The following is a 22,021-nucleotide window of genomic DNA, read 5'->3' as shown; positions in this document are numbered from 1 at the left end:
GATATTTGCTAAGATAGTTTTGAGATGGAGATCATTTTTTATGTTTGAAGGTAAGAATTTGAATTTGTGCTAAATTGTTTAACGTTAAAATACAAATATCTATTATTTTATTATAATTATTACATGTATATAACAATGGACAATATGCTACGCAAGAGACACTTTTGCAATCACTTAACACGTTTGTTTATATAAAACTAAAATCTGATTGGAAAATTATCATTGAAATAGCACCGTTTTGAATACATCCTTTGTTAGCGCGAATCTTATATACAGTGAGCTGGCGAACAGAACAGTATGTGTGAGATTTGAAGAATAACTTTTAAGATGTTATTCAAAATTATTGTGTGTGTAATTTTCTTGTAAGTGCCCTTTTAGTAAGTAGGCAATGTTATATTAAAATTAGAATTTGTTTTTATTAGTAGAAAGTATAGTCTGTACTCTGTGGTCTAAGAGCGTCAGCTGTTTGTATAGGAATTTCGGAAGTATTTAAAGTTTATCATAGAATGTCTGAAAATTATATTGTTATCAATTATTCAGTAGGTCTACTCGCAAAATCGATAATGATTAATTCGGAACGATACGATAATAACACGAATATATCGCACCTACCCTACTCTAACAAATGTTCGTATTCCATATCGTTTATCGTAACAACATCGAAACCATAGACTAATATATATTGATTTTTTTACGATGTTAGAGTGAATGAATTATGCGCAAACTATGTATAATCTGTGCTATGTCGCTGCTAAGTGTCAAAAGTCAAAACATAGCTTAGGCGCTTAGAACCATGCCAGACCAAATTGCATCATTTACACAAAATTTAAATATTCAAAAATTATGTAATGCATATAAAATGACCATTTAAAATTGAAAAAATATTACAAAACTTGCGGATAATAAAATGAAAAAAAAAAAGGTAGCTCTAGTCGACTTCCTACTTCTCAGGCGGCCATTTGCATTACTTTCTACGCATAAACGATCAACAAAATGACTTAAATTATGCCCTCTTTAAGCAAGGCAGAGAGTCACTTGAAGACGAACTTCGGCCATGAATGCCGATCGAAATGACCACTTCGGAAATAACGAAGTTCGAGTCGAAAAATTAACATTAGATTGTGCCCGACCAAAGAAATAACACCTCGCAGAAATGGTTGGAGTATTAGGTAGTATCATTTTCAAAATTCTTCACGACCATCTCGGCATGTAAAAAGTCAGCGCAAGGTAAGTGGCGAGAATGCTCGCGCCGCTACAAAAAACAGCGCTTGGAGTGTTCTCATGCATTTTTGGACATCTCTAGGGAAGATGGAGTGTTGTTTCGAATTGTAACTGGTCACGAGACTTTAGTTCATCATTATGCATCTGATCAAGTTACAAAGTCCATATTATGTGTAAATAATAAATCACACCGAAGCCAAGTAATTTAGCCCAGCCCTTTAAGTAGGTATGTCTTTCAGTTTCTCAGTGCTCCTGTGTAAAATCTAATTTTATGTAATTATACTGTTCTGTTTACCAGCTCCTCAAATAAAAAACTCAACTAAATTATAAAATATATAGCGCTAAGAACTTCTAACTTATTTATTCTACCAGAAAAACACGGGGCGAGAGCACAATTTGGCTCAAAAATACTTAAGTCGCCCGTCAATTCCTGGGTCAATTGTGCAAATTTTTTCGCTCACATCAATTGCGTGATTTTGGTGTTTGTGTGAGTGATAATTTTTGTGCGTCATGTACCCGATTGAAGAGTATCTCTACATGCTCATATAGCTAGGCCATAGGTCAGTGAACGCATATTATAAAGCATGGAAGTATTTCTGACGCTTTAAAATAGCACAACTAAAACTATCCCGTAGTGGAGGCCTTACTAACTACCGGCACGCAGATCAGTTCTGTTGGACCAGATTTTTAGAACAAATAAAACAAGGATTTTTCAATTAAAATGCCTTCATGTGTTTTTAAGTGGTCTAGAAATCGTCGTCGTAGGTAGTGCAATAATGTTTTATGTATTATAAGAGGGATGGCATTCTGCATACTGTGGTAGCACATTTTGCCAACTTTTTAGTGTAAACCTAAAATATTTTATTAATTTACCAACATAAAGATTTTTTATTTTGCACCTTTTGTGGGATGGTGTTCTTCGGTCAGTTTTTGTTTTTCGGTGTCCTCATTTTTACTCATTTCAACTCTTCCTATATGTATAAAAAATATGTACTAGTGCCTTTCTCATTTTATATTATTTTAAATTTAGGTTCCTACAAGACCGGATTTGTAAAGATTCAAGAGTACATAGATTTTTCGCGGTACATAAATTGTAAGGTCCCAATAAAGTGCGTCACATAAATATTTTAAGGAGTGTTTTGGAGGAGTTTTTTTTTATGGAATAGGAGGACAAACGAGCGTACGGGTCACCTGTTGTTAAGTGATCACCGCCGCCCACAATCTCTTGCAACACCAGAGGAATCACAGGAGCGTTGCGGGCCTTTAAGGAAGGTGTACGCGCTTTTTTTTAAGGTATCCATATCGTACCATCCCGGAAACACCGCACAAGGAAGTTTATTCCACAGCTTTGTAGTACGTGGACGAAAGCTCCTTGAAAACCGCAGTGTGGAGGACCGCCACACATCCAGATGGTGAAGATGATATCCTAACTTGTGGTGTGTCGTGCGAAGGTGGAATTCGGCGGCAGGAATCAGGTTAAACAGCTGTTCGGAACACTCCCCATGATAAATGCGGTAGAAGACACACAATGAAGCGACTTCTCTACGCAACGCTAAAGATATTATAAAAATTATCTTGATCCTTAATAAAAATTCATTATTTTGTTTTATTCAGTACCTGTCCTTTGCCATTAAAAATATAGAATTGAACTTTTTTTAATACGTTATAATAAACATTTGTATAACAATTATTAACTCAAGACAGTTATTGATGGAGATTCATTGAATGAGTTAGTAAAGAATAATCGTTTATATAATATGTATTAACACCTGCACTAAGATTTCTTTGATAAAAATATTTTTATATATAGTAAAAAGTGTAAAATTACAATCATTAAATTATACCATACATAATAAATTGAATTACAGAAACATTTAAATTTAGGAAACACCCCTTTCTTATCACAGAGTGCAGAGACTGCAGCCTGGAGATTACGCGGCCAGGGTAGCATTCAACCGCTGGCTTTTGGTTAAAGATTGCGAGGAAACGGAGTTTTTGAAGCGAGTTCTATTCAGTAATGAGTACTCATTCAATCGCCCGGGAGTTTAAAACACTCATGGCGCTCGACTTTTACGTTTTGGGACACACAAAAAATGAGACAATATCACAAAATTTTCGTGGCAAGGAAGTGAATTAGAGATTTTACCATCAACCACCTCAATATATCAAAGGCTTTCCAAAATACCCGAATATAAGGTACATTTCTCTTTGCCTTCTTGATGCCTGTTCCAGTATGATACGTAGTGTTTATGTGGTCCGTCCACGATCAATTGGGGCGGAAATCTGCTTGCTCACTACGAATGAGGGGCCGATGACTGTCGAAAGCCGATCCATGATAACTTTACGTAGCACCTTGGAGGGTACCTATTGATAGTAATGTCTCTCCAGTTGTTGCATTGGCTGAGGTCTTTCTCAGTCAATCAGAATACCTTTACTCAAATTATCTGATATTTCTCCGTCTCGCCAGATGCGCTGTTGCAAGGGTGTCAGCGCATCTGCGTCTGATGGATCCATGTGGATTTGCTGGTATTGCTGCCTGAGATCATCCTGAACACTTGTGTTATTCAGGGCAATAAATTGCAGGAGAAGCTCCGTTCTTATTGCAAGTGACATCCACTTCTCTTTGGTGTTTGTTTTATGTCCAATAACAACGGAGCTGTTCTCTGTGTAGGCTATTTTGATGAGATTCCACTTCACGTCGACAGATAAGGGATTAGCATCGAGATCTGAAGCTCCAGTTTAAGTTTGTTGCTGATGTCTGGATTATTCAGCTTGCTATCATCAAACCGTCGGCATGACGACTTCGGCGTATCGTTATTCCTTTGTGATGCCGATACTTTGAGACGCATTTCAACAGCTATAAGATGGTGGTCACTGCCAATATCATCTCTACGATTATGAATATCGAAAATGACTTTCTCACATTAGAGCTCATAGCCAGGTCAATTTGGTTCTTAGTGACACAATCGGGTGACTTCCACGTATATTTGTGATGATCTCCGTGAAGACAGAAGAAGTTGTTCTGACAGAACTCCAAGAAACGTTCTCCGTTCTCGTAGCGTACTCCCAGCCCATATTTGCCCATATGACTTTCACAACCAACATTTTCTGAACCCACTTATGTATTTACATCGCCTTCCACGATAAAATGGGTCTTGTCTACAGATATTCTTTAGTGTTAAATGCGCTATAGAAATCTTAGGTGATCTCCTCACTTGCACTATTGGTGGGTGCATAGCCGTGCACAATGCTTACTTTTCCGGCTCTGCTGTAAAAACGGACTGTGATAATTCGATCTGAGATTGATTAACAGTCTAAGTTTTCTCTTTTCGCCACGTCTGAAAATAAGAAACTCACCCCATCTTCTCGGGTGTGAACTTCGTCCTCCTTGCCAGTGTAGAGTAGTTTGAGTCCTATTGACGTTCCAGTTCACCGAATCCATTTATGCGAAATTCACCAAGGCCGAGAATTTGCAGTTTTTATATAACACTTCTGCCGTCTTCTATCGTCTTTAAAAGTATGAAATTTAAAACAATGCTTTACTGTTAGAGACTGGGGCTGGTTTTGCCAAGAACTGATGGAGAGACATATTGGTAATAATATTATGAACATCGAATTGGCTACATAAATTCTGTGCAACAGTGTCGCTAAAGCTATACAATTGTTTTCAGTAAAACTTAATCAGCCACACTTAGATGGAGTCTCGATCAATGAAATTTCCGCAAATTTATGAATCTTTTTGAACTTTCAACCAGGGAAATGTATCTACAAATAAAACCCGAAGCCTGATTGTAATGTTAAAGATTTGCATATGAACGACTTATTTAATTCATTTAAAAAGCACTCTATTGATATTACATATATCAATAGAGTGCTTTAATCATATTTCATCGATAGTAATGTTTATCTAGAACTCCTCAAAACTCGATTGGGTAGGTACATTATATTACCGCAACTATTGCTGCATTAATTGCGGCAGAAATAAAATAAACCCACAATTTTCCGAAGCACATAGCAGAGAAAAACTATAACTAAAATATAATATAAATGTTGTGTATAAATATACCAGAAATAAACACAATTAAATTATTCAAATCTTTCAATTCCAATTCTTAACCCTTGCAGCCCGTCATGTGTCATATGTTATTGACAATGATTTGCCAAACATGCTGCTACTATAAATACAACCATTGACAAAAGAGCCAATAAATTTTTCGTGATGGTAATACACTGGTTAAAAAAAAACATTGTGGCGCAATTTAGCAAAGATATTTTGTTTTATAGACGTTTCTATATTTTTCGTTCATAACTTCAGCTACTGTTGGTAGGAGTTCAGCTTCTTAAAAGTTTCAAGAAACTCAATGCCACAAATTTAAATTAATGTTTACAAGATCTTTACTTAGCAAATTATTTTAAAAACAGTGTATGTGTAGTGGTAAAAAAATATATAAGTAAGTACATCCTATACCTAGTTATTTTATGTATATCACTATATATTAACTCTATGTTCACCTTTTCTTAGAGATATAACAGTTAGACACATAAATATAAATATTTCTGCAATTACGATTCGTTCACTAATTTTTAACAAAATTTAATAATAAACATATATTTTTATGTATCGATGTTTTTTTTAAATACGTCCTAAATAGTATAATTACATTCCCTGACATATCTTTTGCTAGTCGGAAATTACACAACATTGTACATCATTTGCTTGCAGATTAAGACTAATTAAATATCTGCTCAGTTATCGCCTTTTAGTTTTAATTATTAAAAGTAATAGAATTCGTTAAAATCTTCTCGAAAATGATTTCGTCCCAAATCTTTTCGAGAACAATTGACTGCCGCTTTCAATAACACAGCTCTTATTTAAAATTCAGAATCCAAATATATGTGTCGCTCGATCCTGAAACTGAATTTTAATATGGATGAAAAACTCTGCAATCGATTTTGCACCTTATATTATTATATACGCCTATTGAAATGACTTATTATATTATCTCCTTAGTGATCCAAAATTTTTCGAGGTCAATTTGGCCTTCTCTTCCAAGTAATGCATCGAAAGGATACGACAAAGGGATATTATTTAGCTGTTAACGCAAAACAACTTTTGCGTTCTTAGTGTTGGACTAAATGGACTAAATTTTCCGGCCCCATTCCGATACTTTGCATAGTCTCGATTTCAGACACAAGTTTGTTTCGGTTTTCGTCAACGCTATTCAGAGATACTCACCGATGTCAGTCCTCACCATTATATAGTGATATTCTGGCTTCATTCTAGAATAATAAAATACCTCAGTCCTCTTAAGTCCACGTCACACAATTTCGAGCGAAGCTAAGTCTAGCAACTGTGTGCTCGCGGAGTAATTTAGGGCCACGGGCTGTACGGTGACTGCATATAATGCGAATTATCAATGCCTGGTTCATAAGGAAGCGGTCATATGCAGCTTCTGGGTTTTCTTCCAGACCCAGGCCAACTACTGACGAAACCAGTCTCTTGATATTGTTGCCAAATCCCCTGGACAGTTGAACGACTCACATTTAGCCACTCTGACACATAACATTACTAACTAACAAACTTCCAAGTTAACGTATAAAAAGGTACGGCCGTTTATGCCGCAAATAACGTATATTTTGACACTCACACGGGATACAATATTTATGGGTATTTTCCGATGACCTAGATTCTAGAACAATGAAGTTCTAGTTCTTTTGAACTTAATACATGTTTTAGATTGCCGCTTATTCACAACGAACATTTTAAACTACTGGAGTAAATTCGGCAATATACATAGCAGTCGTTTTTTTATATGACGTGATTTGTTTATACACTATGTTAATAAAGTTATGTGCAAATTTTGCGCTTGCGTCAATTGCGTGATTTTTGATGTTATATTGTTAGTTAGTTAAAGTTTGTTAGTTTTTGTGCGTCGTGTACTCGAATGAAGAGTATTTTAACATGCTCACGTGTCTAGGGCGCAATAATTGTAACTACGCCGCAGCTCATAGGGATTACAAACAAACACTAAGCGTCCACGCAGCATAACGGTGCTCCACCACATTTTTCGGGCGCCGTTCGAGAGGTTCTCCAAGAAAAGTTCGGCAATCGAGTGATCGGGCGAGGTGGTGTCGCTTGGCCACCGCGGTCTCCCGATCTCACGCCGCTCGACTTTTCCCTTTGGGGATAAGTGAAAGAATACGTGTTCTGAAAAATTTATGACGCTGAGGAGGAAATCAGAGCCTGGATCGTTACAGTATTCGATACGATTCAGACTGACACGACGGTGTTACAACGTCGAGAAACGTTGCACTAAATGTATTAGAATCAGAAGCGGTCACGTCGAGCAGAACTTGTGGTTGAGAGACGCTGAGCGATTGGATATTATTATAAGGAATTGAGTATTTAATAGTTAAATCGTTGTTTGTCACCCCGCCCGTCGGCCATCCGCGCGCCCTTCGCAGGTAACATGGATGAAATGGGTGTGTGGGGGGCGAAATATTAAAATGGCCGCAGGCAGAGGTGTCCAAACATTTATAATTGGTTACGTTATTACCCTTTTTTTAATGTTTACTCACTAATTGATACCAATATACACCTTAAGATATAGTACAGGATTTATTTAACACCATGTATGTAGAGAACTAGTCATTGACCTAGAACTATGAAATTTGGCAAGTCTTACTGTCTTATACTACAAGTATACCTAGAGAAAAATCTGAAAACTATACATTTGAATTAATGCTGGAGAGTAATTATAGCATTAACATTCAAAAAAGTAATATTCGGCTCTTTATTCAGATACATAGTTTTATCTTGACAGTTCTTCTCAAAAAAAGCAGCTTTACGAATGATAGTGGATAAAAAGTAATTTAATCAAAACTTATATTATAAATACATGTATTTGATTTTAACTATTTTTATCGAATGACATCTCGAGATAATTATGAACGCTTAAAACGCCTCAAAATAGAATATCGAGATTGATTCTCGATCTCAGAATTCACATATTATCATAACCCAGTGAATCTTTTATCGCCATAAGACGAACAGTTCGTACCTACTTCGATAATAATAGTTTTTTAAAGCGCCTGTACATCTTTTTTAATTTTTATTTATCACCAAAAGATTTGTAATAAAGATTAGTAAATTTTTCAGTACTGGGCGACTATTTATTTTATCAATATTTGATTATTTTGCTTTAAATAACGAGTTCAAGTGATGTGAAAAGCCTATAAATAGTATTGTAGGATATTAAAATTACAATTCTATTATTATTTTCAGTTTTTGAAGTACCAAGACCGTTCGGATTAATTTAATTTAGTTGGTATTTGTAAAAAGTGATGAAATTTTCAAAGAGCAGTTTAGTCTGATATTGCAGTACACCGTGGTAAGAGGAAACGAGAACTCTTTCATTCGTCAGTACTATAATTATACAAGTATAATTTATATACCAAAATTAGTATACGATGCGCATTGACTTACTACCTATATAGAATTACACTCCCAATTTCGCGTCTTAAAAAGTCGTCAAAAATGTCCGATCGTAAATATAATTTAACAGTTTTAAAGTAACGATAAATTTACAAGCCGCGATTAGTTAAGCAAGAATACAATCAAGAAGTTAGTTGCTTTATCTTGTTGATCAACAGGTAAGCTGCTAATCATGCTCATTTATTGCTAACTAACAACCCCTTTACCGTTAGCAACAACACTGAGCAACTGAACTGAGCAGCCAGGTGCGATTGAACCGACTTATTCGCACCGATATCAGGAGGTCTACTCGCAAAATCGACAACGATTCATTCGGAACGATACGATAATACTCCGAATATGCGATATATTCGGAGTATCGTTATTACCTACCCTTCTCTAACAAATAGTCCTATTCCTTATCGTTTATCGTAACCACATCTTAACCATAGACTTATATTTTGATTTTTTACGATGTTAGAGTGAATGAATTATGCGCAAACCTTGATAAACTAAATATTATCTGTGCTATGACGCTGTTAAGTGTCAAAAGTCAGAACATAGCTTGGGCGCTAAGGACCATGCCAAACTCTGCACCACCAATTTGCATCATTATCATTACACAAAATGTAAATATTCAAAAATTATGTAATGAATGTAATATGACCATTTAAAATTGAATATATTTTAAAAAGCTTGGAGATAATAAAATGTTTAAAAAAATTGGTTGTCTGTAAAGTCGGTTTACTGGCGATAGTTGAACGTGACATGCAACGTCTTAAGAAAATACTGATGGAATGGTAGCATTTTTCAAAAGAAAATTTTAATTTCATTTGTTTAATAGATTTGTATGTATATAGAGAAGGAGGTAATTGGAAATCACAATGAAATTGATCAAGTTAGATTTATTTGTACGCATAAATACAATTATGTCAATTTTTTTTTACAATTTAATAGTTTTTAAAAGTATAAATGTGCGTTGAGCAATTGTTTTACAACTTTTAAACACGTGTAATATTTAATTTCTTACAATCTGTGTTATTCTGATGTCGAACACTGCCGAACGCAAAGGCCGATTGTGCTTCTTTGTCGCTCGTTCCGCGCTCTCGCTTGCATTTCAAGCCTTACATGGAACGCCTCAGAGCGAGGTAACGCCGCATGAGTCATGTTTTTTCGTGCGTGCAGCCGGCTCTATCGAATTATAAGACGTTGTCACGTCAAAAAAAAGTGTGTGCGTGTAATCTTTACGCGCGATTGAAGTAAAACTTAATAATAATTAACTTTAGGAATAATAATTAACAGATACATTAATATATTGCATAAAATAAAGCCTTGTTACCAAATAAGCACTCACGATTTACTGAGGAGCTATGTTAGATTTTTTGCATTTTTTTTCTCGGAAACGTTAACGATATAACTTAATCTTTTGAGCAAAGTTGGCATTTTCTCTACCTAAAATAAAAGAATGCCTTTATAATAAATAATATTATTTGATCAAGTGAGATTTTATATATTTTACAAAGAATGACATAATATTATATTTTGATATTATTATTCATCAGAAAATAAACACTTGAACTTTTTACAGGTGAGGTCATTATCAGGTTCTTGAGAGAGAGAGAGAAAAATGTTCCTGGGATTCCGCCATTTTATTTGACTGATTATTATTTTCATTTTGATATCTATTTTCATTAATACCATTCGCACATTTTAAAATATTCACTCATTAAATAAAATAATTGATAATAAGAAATTGAAGGTTATAATATTATTATGACGTTGTTAATGAATATTAACGAATATGGCTGTATGGGCTTGAACCCTATGCCTATCCTAATAATGGTCGAAGAAACCCAAAAACAAATTAACGAATGGCGAATGTCGCAGACATTTGTCAGAACAATTCTGATAACTTACATATAATTTATTACAAAAGTAGTAATAAATAAGCAAATTATACCTACACTTGGAGATTTAAAAAAATAATTACTGAGTATAATAAAATGTTATTTTTAAAACCATAAAATTATAACGGCTTAAAAAATTGTTTCAATTGACTTTTTTACTGAGCGTTACTTCCGTCAGAAATTCTGTGACCCCTAAGTCGCGCCTAACGAAGTTTTACTTCAAAAAGTTAATCAACCCTTATCGTCGACTTCCTTTCTCTCAGGCGGCCATTTGCATTACTTTCTACGCCTAAACGATCAACAAAATGACTTAATATACTTAGAAGTAAAAGAATCCTGTTGAATTGTAAATCATATATAATTATTTTATTAATATTTATTAAGTATGTATATTGTATGGCAAATATATTATCTACAACTTGAAACGATAATATCAACGACAGCAGGTGTCGTTGAGATTATCGTTACAGTAACGTTTGATTATTTGTCAAATTCGAATATTTGTCTCTGACATTTTCAACTAAGAGTAGGGTTAGAGCCGATAATATCGAAAAATGTTTCGTTCGTTCAATCATGGTTTCGACATTGAATACGGTGTAACTAAGAGTAGGATTCGACGCGACTAATGCCACGATATATCGAATATCGATTTTAGGAGTAGGCCCCCTGATCGTCGGCATGTTTTTACCCATTTGTATCATACTTGATAGACATATACTGATACTTGTTAGAAAAGGAGGACAAAGCAGTAAGGGAAAGAATTCCAAGAAATCCTGTCCGAAAGCAAAAGATTTTATCTCGGGAGATGAAGATAGCACCTAGAACCATGTCGCGTATTTTAAATGATGACTTAGGACTTGCAGCCTATAAGAGACGTAGTGGTAATTACTTAACTGATAATTTAAAAAAGAATAGGATGGTAAAATTGAAACAACTACAAAACAGATGAGAAAATTATTATTATATTCTAGTAATGATCTTAATCAGATTATGATTTAAGTTCAGTTTTAGAGAGTAGGTACGGCTTGCTCTAAAGGCCATGATAATTTGGAGTCCCTAAAACAATCCGTACGATTGGCAGTGAAGAATTTTCCCAAGGAAAGAGTGCGAGCTGTTATTGATAACTGGCCACAACCTTAAAGGACTGTATTGCAGCTAATGTAGACCAATTTTTATATTTTAAATTGTTTTATATTTAAGATTTAAACTAACACACTATAAAAGTAATAAACGTTATTTGGAATACAAATTTTGTTTCCTTGTTTCAGTATTTATGTCAAGACTAGATATATAACGTGATCTAGCTTTAGATAATATAATGTCGGTTGACGAAATTATTGCAGAAGAATGTAGCAATGAAAATAAATAATTGATTGTCAAGTCACATTTAAAAAAATAGCTAATTTAGATATCAGCTAACATACTGTTGCGTAGCAACCCTTCGAAGTATATGACAAGAGTTGTCAAACTTCAACACATTGTTAATTTCAACAGCTCCGTCAGCAATGCTCGTAGCTCAGCGGAAAAGTGTTTACTTAGACGCCGTAGACCCGGGTTCGATACACATACCCCAGTGTATGGGTTTTTTTTGGGATTTGTAAAGTTAAAGGAAATTTCTAGTAAGTTTAGGATCAAATCGAACAGAAAAAAAGGGATGGAAAATGTGTAAGCAGGATAAAAATAGTTAAAAGAATTTTCTAGTACAATTTAAATTTAAAGATGGAATGGGAGAATCATTTTGAAAATAGAACGGATCCGGGGGTATATAAGCCGTACTAAGCGTGGCCTACAGCAGTTCTAGTTCTGACTCGAAAGTGTAAAGAAGAAGAAGAAGAAGAAAAGAAGAAGTAGTGAAAAGTGAAAGTGTTCCAAGACGAAGAAGATAGAAGAGACTTAGTGTTCGGTGCGGTGTGACGCGTTGAAGGTACCGCCGCCCACAAGAGGAACAGCGGCAGACCGGCGAAGTGCAAGTTCGGAAAAAGTGAACGCAAATAAAGACTCGTTCCTATAAGCAGAGTATTATTTCCAATCCCTGACCCACTCTCGTGTCAATACATACAAAAGTACAGTCGAATTGGATTATATCCTAGAGGTATCTTTACATGCCGTGTCAATAAATAAATAATTAAAAGTTTGTATAGGATGAATAAAAGAAGCTGTCCTTAACTAACATATTATGAAGTTTATTGTGTGCTAAAATAAAATTAAAAGATAAATGATTTCTCAACAAAAAATTAACATTAGTCTCAGATAATGTTAATAGCTAATTATCTCACCATTCCAAAATCTTAGAAAATAATATAAAATAAATTATCAATATACACTGTAATTTTATTTAAATATTAAAGACAATGTCTTAGACGCAACGAAGTTATAAATATATATAATCGAACCATTATATTATTATGTATTGTGTAGTACAGGTATGTAGTTAAATTTCCTATCATTATTACCTAGTAGCAGTACCTAGGTATAAGCGATTCCATTTATCAAAGTATGTTCATATGTAACACCAGTTTTAGTAAAAAAAAATAAGGCATAGAATAATTTCATACGTGTGTTAATTCGTCGTACAAAACTTTTATTCTTACAAGTTAGGGTAGATGCAAAATTTGTACTCATTCAAATAGTTAATACCATGTGTCTTATACTGCGGAGATCATCAGTTTAGGTTGATAATACTATAGGGAGCTGGCTTCTAATTTTATATCATTTTTATAATTGATTTAAAAGGATATAATAAAAGTTTTGTTACTAGCCTTGAATTAAAATTTTAACCGCGTATTTAAATCTGTGCAGAACGCAAAAGTTATGAGTGCCTCAGCCACAGCTGTGCCTAGCAGAGAAGTCAGGCAGCAACAGAATACACCACGAAGGCAAGGTACATACATTTAAATGAAAATAAAATAATTAACAATATTTACAATACTATGATTAGGTAAATATTTATTCAAACCAAACAGATTAAAACTATCATCACGTGGAAGCGTATCTAAAATACTGGTAGCATTTCCGCGTTGGATAGCTAAGATTAGGAACATTAAAAGAAAACTATCGTTACGGGGAAGTGTACCAACAATACTGGCAGCATTTCCACTTTCCATGCGTTGACCGAAACAGCTGCCAGCGCTTTGGTTTCCTGTAGCCCTATTGAGGCGCGTAGATAGTACTTTGCACATTCTCTAGGCCCCTGGGCCCCACGGGCCACGTGTCTCGACACTAAACGGCACAAAGATGTATGACTCACTGAGACCGACATATTTGCGACGCTTAGGTACTGCTTTCGGTAGTCGAAGGAGCAGCCCCAACACCAACTGACGTAACTTGAACATGAGAAAGAACCAGGCAAAAATCAGCGCCCTTCCCCGTGCCTAAGCCACCAGGGTCATTCCATCAGGAGATTAAAAAAAATGTAGAAAATAAAATCAAAGTGTAGTTACTATATTTGGTAAGAAATAAAATGCACAGTGATGTGTATTCACAAACGTTATTACACTTGGTTTAGAACTTGCGTAGGTACAAAGTTTGATTTTAATTATTATGTCATCTTGTTGGAATTCCGTCATCAGTAATGCCCACTAATTTAGTTTAGCAAAGAAAAAAGGGCAAGTAAAAAAACGTTTAGAGTAAATTTAACGGCCTTACAAATAAACTTGGTATAAAGTTATACCTGAGAAGAAACGAAGAATGTGCAAAATGTTAACATACATAAAAACAAATAGACATTTTGCTTATTCGGACGTAGGTATATAGGAAATAAGACTTTTGTTTGTAATTATGTTCTAAATCTATTATATTATGTCTGGAAAAAGTAAAGCTCGTGAGAAGAATATACAAGAAACTATACTATACTAGACTATTTTACAATGGTTGTAATATACATAGCAAATTAGTAATCAAGAATAGACTGTGTAAACATAATCATCGTATATTGGATGCATCAACCTTTAGAGCTTGAATTCATAAGGATGCTTCGTGAACGGTCGTGATTAGTGTCATGATTAGTAATCGCATCCAACAAATGCAATAATTTATTAACTATAACTATATATATATATACTAGCAGCACCCGTTCGCGATTTCACGCAAAGACCAGCCATCGTTCCCGTCACACATACTTGAGGGAAGGAGACGACCCGGCACACGACAGTTTAGTGAGCATGACAAACAGTGCATACGCATGATAACTACAAAATTATAAAATTAATGCTGACAAAGCAAGCCCACAAAACGATTCTATATAATGCAATTGCAGTAGATTTCATATTACATTATGCAAACTTAATATTTTTTTAAATGAAAATAAGGGACGAGACGAGCGTAATATGAATAATTGTTATTAGGGTGGAACAGGAGCATCTATTTTCCATACTTCTTTGTCCTCTATTCTTTAATCGTAAAGCTTTTTGAATAAGGTTTTTTTTATAATTTTTTGAATTTAGAAGAAGTTAGACATGTAATATTAATTCAAATTTTATTAAAAAAACTGTACACTGAGACACACAAAGAGTTTTGTATTCTCTTTTTTGGAATAGTGATTTTATTTTTATTTCTTGTATATTACGATATGATAGATTTGAATATATTCATTCTTTCTATTAAAAAGTATAGATATATTGTTATAAATGCATTGGGATGCTATTGAAAGAATACCTTTGTGTTTTAAGTGATTTCTTCTAAGGAATTCTCTAGAAATTTTTGCAAACAAAATTGTTTCGATATCAGCTGCTTTCCCCCATAGCATAATTCCATATGACAAAATTTTATGGTAATAACTGAAATAAATCAATCTCGCTGTGTTAGTATCAGTAAGATTTTAATTCTTCTATCAGCAAAAGTAGGAAACACTGAGTTTATTTAAGATTACCTTAAGGCTGATATCAGTGCCCCATTGAAGTTTTTCTTCTAATACTATTCCAAGAAACGAAGTAGATATCCCCATGCCGATCAAAGTTAAAAAATTCTGGAACAAATGTTTATTTACTTCTTATCAAGTGTCTAATTACCAGAGGAGTAAACGTATATACTGTTAAATTATAAAGTGTGATTTTAATCTTTCGTCCCTTACTTCAACCCGTTCATGCCCCTTTTTTAGAACAAGGTAGATTATGTCATATCCCAGGGTCATGTCTATTTTTGAACCAAATACTTATAATCAAAATCGAACTCGGGGCTTAGCATGCGAGCGAGATATTGTTTGGATTTACATACCAACTCTTATCCCCTATTTCAACCCCACACAGGTCGAAATTTTAATAAAGCTAGAAAAGTATCCATTTATTTCCCATCACGTATCGGCGGGTCGTTCCCTTCCCTAAAACATGGTCGAGGGAGGCGATGGCTGGTCCATGCGTCATGCTCGTGAACGGGTGCTACTCGTGGTGGCTGGATGATCTTGTTACCGGGAGGTCTGCTTGATATGTTTTTTATTATTATTATTTCCTTTAAAGTTAAAGTTATTATATATATTTTATTTTATGAAATGCTCACATAATGCCTCTATTTATTTGCGGTATGTGTGGATTGATGCATCTACTATACTCAAAAACTCTTGTGTTTATAAGTATTAATTTACTTTTTTTTCATTTTTTTGACTTACTCATGTAAGCCTTTCAGTTTTTGACATTTGAGTATTTTTGTTGCGTCACTTTGCATATATTGTAATTGAAATGATTTGTACAACAATTAAAACGTAAATCTTAATTTAAAAGAGTGGCAATGAGTTTCTTGCTACTTCTTCTCATTAGCTCAACCCTTTACGAAGTAGCGGTAAATTCAATAAGAAACAATATTTTTATTTTTTCTTGACATTCATAAGTATCATTTCCGTGACCTACATGAATAAAGTGTTTTCGAATTTGAATTTGAAATTGAATCTAATTAAAAAGTTTCATATTATCATCTTCGATAATGACGAACTTCCATACAAACGTCCATCCCCTATTTCAACCCTTCCTTTTTTTGCCCCATTAAAAGGAAGGCTACGTCCTTTTCCAAGCTCTAGTGTATGTACCTACTTACAAAATTTCATCAATATCGGTTCAACCAACTTACATTTACGTTTATAATAATAATATGGATTATGCGAAAATACTTTTTCCCCTACCTATTATTATTAGCGCGGACGAAGTCTTGAGTCCTTTCTTTTAGATCACTTTTTTTTTGGAAATTTAATAAGATTAAAGAACGAATGCGTATTTATTATATTTTAATTATTTTAAATAGCCCGAGATATTTGGTGGTGTACAATTGTATAGTTTTGGAGTTTTTAAATTATGTCCTTGCTGTCGATGCATTTGCGAGCTTTAGCGTTAATATATGTATAATGTTTAACCTTATAATTAATTATGATTTTAGATAGACCAAGAGCAACTACTAGAAGATTTTTTTTAGTACGCCTGAGCAAGCGCAACATTTGTAATAATGCCTCTCGATTGCGCCGCAGCAAAAGATTAGCCGCACGAGATCATGAGCACAGATTAAAGTAGACTTCGAAAAGGGACGAGACGAGCAGGACATTAAGCTGATGGTAATTATTACGCCCTACTCATTAAAATGCAGTGCAACTCATGATTCTTGAAAAACCCAAAAATTCTGAGCGGCACCATAATTGCGCTCGTCACCTTGAGACATAAGATTAAGACTGATTTGCCCAGTAATTTCACAAGCTACGGCGCCCTTCAAACCGAAACACAGTAATGTTTACACATTACTGCTTCACGGCAGAACTAGGTGCCGTTGTGGTAACCATAATCTACCCGGCTTCCTGTGCAAAGGAGCCTCCCACTGGTAAAGTGCCGCTAATATCCCATATGAGTAATTAATATATTCTTCAGGTGATATTATGGGTATTACTAATTACTATCTCTTTTTAAGATATAGGTATATGATACGTGCCAACTACTTGATCTTGAAATTAAACTATTGAATTGCAATTAACCTATTATATATTGTGATATTTGATGTTTCAGATTACTTTGCTTCTAAGCTGTACGTTATTAATTCATCTAAATATATCTAATAACAAAAGTAGAATACGTACTTATTTCAAAAAATGTTAATTTTGGATAGAGATAGAGTTTGTTCTGAAAACTGTTCTGATTTCTTGCCGCTTTACAAATAAACTTGGTATAAAGTTATAACTAAGCATAAACAAAGAATATGCAAAATGTTTACAATATCGTTGACAACACTGTCAATACATTGATAATTATGAAGTTTTCGGAATGAGAAATGCAAATAAACGCGGGAAATGTTAAACGTCTGAATAAACCGATCGTAAGCAACATGTCCATTTGTAAACATTTTGATTGTTATAACTTCGTCATGATTAGTTATAACTTTATGCCGATTTTATTTGTAAGGTTAATGGTTCAGATTATCTTTTATACTTTAATTTTTAAAATAAGTACTTAAAAGTGATTTTAATATAATGTAACATAATTAAAAAAATATCCCTTATCTATCGGCAATAGCTTGTTACATCAATCCATGTTTATTAATGACTTCAAACTTCCCAAAATTATAGAGCAAACATTGCTTATGATCTACTTTAGTAAACCTACGAAATAACATCTACTGTGATTATCTACTACTTCTCAAATGTCAAAATAATGTAGTAGAATACATTTATTTTGCAGTAGGTAACATGCAGTTGCAGTGCAGTTTTATTTAGATATTCCTTTACGGCTTTTCAGCGTTCCTGCAAAGTAATTGCAACAGGCTTTCTTAGTGGAACACCGATGTGCCAAAATTTGATCTCTTGGACTGGCGTCGCGCTGCAGTGCATTTGCAGTTTTTTTTTAAAAGAACAGCCATGTAAGAATGAGTTCACGGCTTATGAAGACTGGGATAATGATGCGAAAGGACAACAACAAACAGGAGTATAATATGCGCTATTTTACCGTCAAATGCCGTAATATTTTTTTCAATTTACTACTTCACCAGTGGAAACCATTACAGTTTTTAAAAATGTTATCTGGCATGGCAATCTTAATGCAAATAATAATTGATTATGATTACGTCTAACGAGAAGAACAAAAGCCACAAGTCCGTCAAATTAACTCCTGCATTATTACAATTAGCACCTGGCTCGAATGACAGTTAAATTTTCGATCCAATTTTTTTTTGGAAGGCTTACTTAGAGTCATTTACCGAGTATTTAAAAACAGAATGCTGACAGATGCAGGTGTAGCTGTAACATGTAAACTAATTAGTATTGGTATGACATTTGAGTTGTAGTGCATCACAAGTAAAAAGCTTTGCTTTTTTGCTTTTGAATGTTATAATTTTTACACTCATCTGTGATACACAATTTTAAAAGTGTATATTAAGGAATATTGTATAAATTTCAATTTTTTTTTGTTATAAGTCGTGCCAATTAAGAAACGATTCTTAAATAGCAACCACTAATGATTCGTTCTCACTCGGACATGTGATATCATCTATCTGACATCCCTGTTTTGCCACCATTTTAGAATGGTTTCTTGTTTGACACTAGTTATAGTAAAAATGAAAAAAATTACCTAGTTGTAATGTTTGTTGTTTACTGTATTTTAAGATAGGATATATAAAAAATTACTTTTATAAGGTCTGTTCAATCATAAGCTTTGCACCAAATATTTTTTATAATTAAATATTAATACTTAGGTGCTAAAGTGAAATATTATTAAGTACCTAAAGTATTAATATTATGTTTCATTCTCATTATTTTTTATGTTTATGAAATAATACCTTTTGTTAGAGTATAAGTAATAAAAGTTAAGTAATTGGTGTAGCTACATACATACATATTTACCTAAACCTTGTTCGAGATGTTATACTTCTTACTATATTATGTTAAAAATATATTTTTATTTACATAAAAATTATGTTTGATTATACGTCATTGATTCCTTAAAATGTTTACTAAAACATAATTAGGTACCTACATCAAAATTCACGATATGTGTGGGCGTTAAAGGTGTTATAATTTTGTTTTACTCATTTTTTGTTAAATATTTTTTAAAATTTTATGGAGCATAAGAATATTAGGTAATATAAGCATGTATAATTATCCCTGTTTTCGATGCGTGTTTTTGTAGAGCATCTACGAGTTATTTTTATAAATATCCTATTTTGAAGATACTTTCTTAATTTTAAACTCAAATTATCAGGGGGTACCTTCTCTGTTAAGAGATTGATTATAAGGTGTTGAGTGCCTTCGTCTGCAAATATCATGGGGAGTATCATAAAGAACTGTTTGACCTGATTCGTCCGTCAAGTTCCGCAATCGCACCACACACACCTAAGTTAGGTATGATCATAGTTCCTCCACAGTGTGATCTTCAAGGAATTTTCGGTCACGTACAATCGAACCGTAGAATGACCTTCCTTGTTTTGCTTAGTTCATAAAAAGCCGGCTACCTTGCCCTAATTCCTCGGGGTCGAGAGACTATGGGTGGCGGTGATCACTTTAAGTTATCACGGGCTGCTATCCGCAACTCGACGACTATGGCGTGCCCATTTTGCGTGGAGAGGTGGGCGGTTTATCTTGCCATCCCAACTCCTCAAGTTAGTTAATGTCAAGGTAGTTAATCAAACATGACCTCGGGGAGAACCTTCGGTGATCCCAGGTATTTGGCCCGGTATCGGCCACCCTCCTATACTCTAGGATGATGTGTGCAGCTGTCTCTTCTGCCTCCATGCAGGCCCTACACAGTGGACTGTCGGTGACACCTATATTAAACAGATGTTTGTTAAAAGGGCCGTGACCCGTTATTACATGGGTTAATCTACGTTATCTTTGGCCCCATGCCAAAGTTTTAGTAGCTTGCGAGAAAGCCTGAAGTCTATTTGAAGTAGGGCCTCTTTTGTCTTGTCTACACCCACTCACTTCCGTCCAGTATATACTTTGTAGTTCCTGAGTATGTTGTCGTATAACCGTTGCAGGCCATCTGGAAGGGAGAGGGATGATTGGATCTGGTCCTATTGCTGTCATATCCGAGCCTCTCCGTACCAGTTTGTTTTCCTAACATATCATAGGCTGTATCACAGCTGTGTAAAGCCATAGTACAATTTTCTGGGCAAGACCCCATGTCTTCCCAATCATTCAACGGCATTGCCAGAAGGATATAATGGTCGTAGACACGCCCGGATTGAAGGCTCTCTCCTCAACATTGCAACAATCTGAGAAAAATCTCATCAGGTCCCGCCGATTAAATGGTGGAAGGAATTTATAGCCCCGGTGAACACTTAACACCTGATGACCAGTCCATGAACCTTTCCTCTATTTCATGTATATTCTTAAAAGTGGTTAATGTTGTAGTTTACCAGTATAGATAAAGATTATGTGTACCACAACGGCGCCTATTTCTGCCGTGAAGCAGTAATGTGTAAGCATTATTGTGTTTCAGTCTGAAAGGCACCGTAGCTAGTGAAATAACTGCGTAAATGAGACAACACACCTTATGTCTCAAGGTGACGAGCGCAATAATTGTAGCGCCGAATCCTGATACTCCATAGATACACTGATATAACATACACGCGCTACCTTGGTATCCGAACGACACTAGACACTGGTGTCTAAGTGTGGTAGCTTCGTAGACTCTGCAGTCATAGCGCTTCCGAGCTGGTTGCGCAACCAATTTGGTAGACAACAGGTGAGTAACTACCTATAGAATTGTATAGGTATATTGTGCTGGTAGCGGCGACTGGTTGGGTCACCGTGGTGTCCCGCTAGAATATAGCCATAAGGAGTATAACTCACTTATTTCACACTATCCTCAAGAAGGATTTTGATACCGGCGCTGCCGTCGATAATTTCCTAAGACTGCTAGTAAATAACCTAAAAATCATGAATTTGTCCGAGCGGCGTTACATAATATACGTTACTAGGAAGACATTAACTTATACAGATAACATAAAAAATTCATATAAATTAATACCTTATTTCGTGGCAGTAATGTTCATTCTGTATTATATGTTGATAAAAAACTCATTGTTTATGGTGCGAAATATGTTTGAAAGAGAAAAACGTCTCTTTCGCACATTTCTTTAGCGATGTATTTTATTTTATAATTGAAATGTAATTATTTAGTATGATTAAAAACGTCAATATAGGGGCCTCATCTAATACCCGACACTCCATCCATTTTAATATTGGATTATATGCTGTTTGTACAGTTTATCACAGAACACCTTGTAATTGCGTGGCGTTGCGTTCTAAGCGCGGTCGAAACAGAACTTAACGAAATCTGTGCCTAATAAACACGTGCGTAGAGTTTTGCTTCAGATATTTTTTGAGGGTGATATTGAGTCATCATTCTTTATTGTACGGCAACGCTAGATTTTATTCACTTCCGCTTGCACTATTTGACCTCGCTTAAGGCATTTTTTTTATAAAAAAGAGAACAGCGTGAAAGCTAGTAAGCTGATGACC

The 22,021-nt window shown here is 34.7% G+C and overlaps 1 long non-coding RNA gene across 1 annotated transcript; it reads left to right on the top strand.

Moving 5' to 3' along the window:
• The first annotated feature begins 6 nt into the window (after nucleotides 1-6).
• Nucleotides 7-18,403, top strand: LOC126978328 (uncharacterized). The gene is made up of 4 exons (XR_007732612.1): nucleotides 7-50; nucleotides 13,402-13,483; nucleotides 16,960-17,131; nucleotides 18,300-18,403. It is a non-coding gene; the product is annotated as an uncharacterized LOC126978328 (long non-coding RNA).
• The last annotated feature ends 3,618 nt before the right edge of the window (nucleotides 18,404-22,021 follow it).

The sequence above is a fragment of the Leptidea sinapis genome, chromosome Z, assembly GCF_905404315.1.
Source record: "Leptidea sinapis chromosome Z, ilLepSina1.1, whole genome shotgun sequence".
NCBI classification, from domain to species: Eukaryota; Metazoa; Arthropoda; class Insecta; order Lepidoptera; family Pieridae; genus Leptidea; species Leptidea sinapis.
The sequence above is the reverse complement of the archived record's forward strand: the minus strand, read 5'-3'. Positions and strand labels throughout refer to the sequence as shown.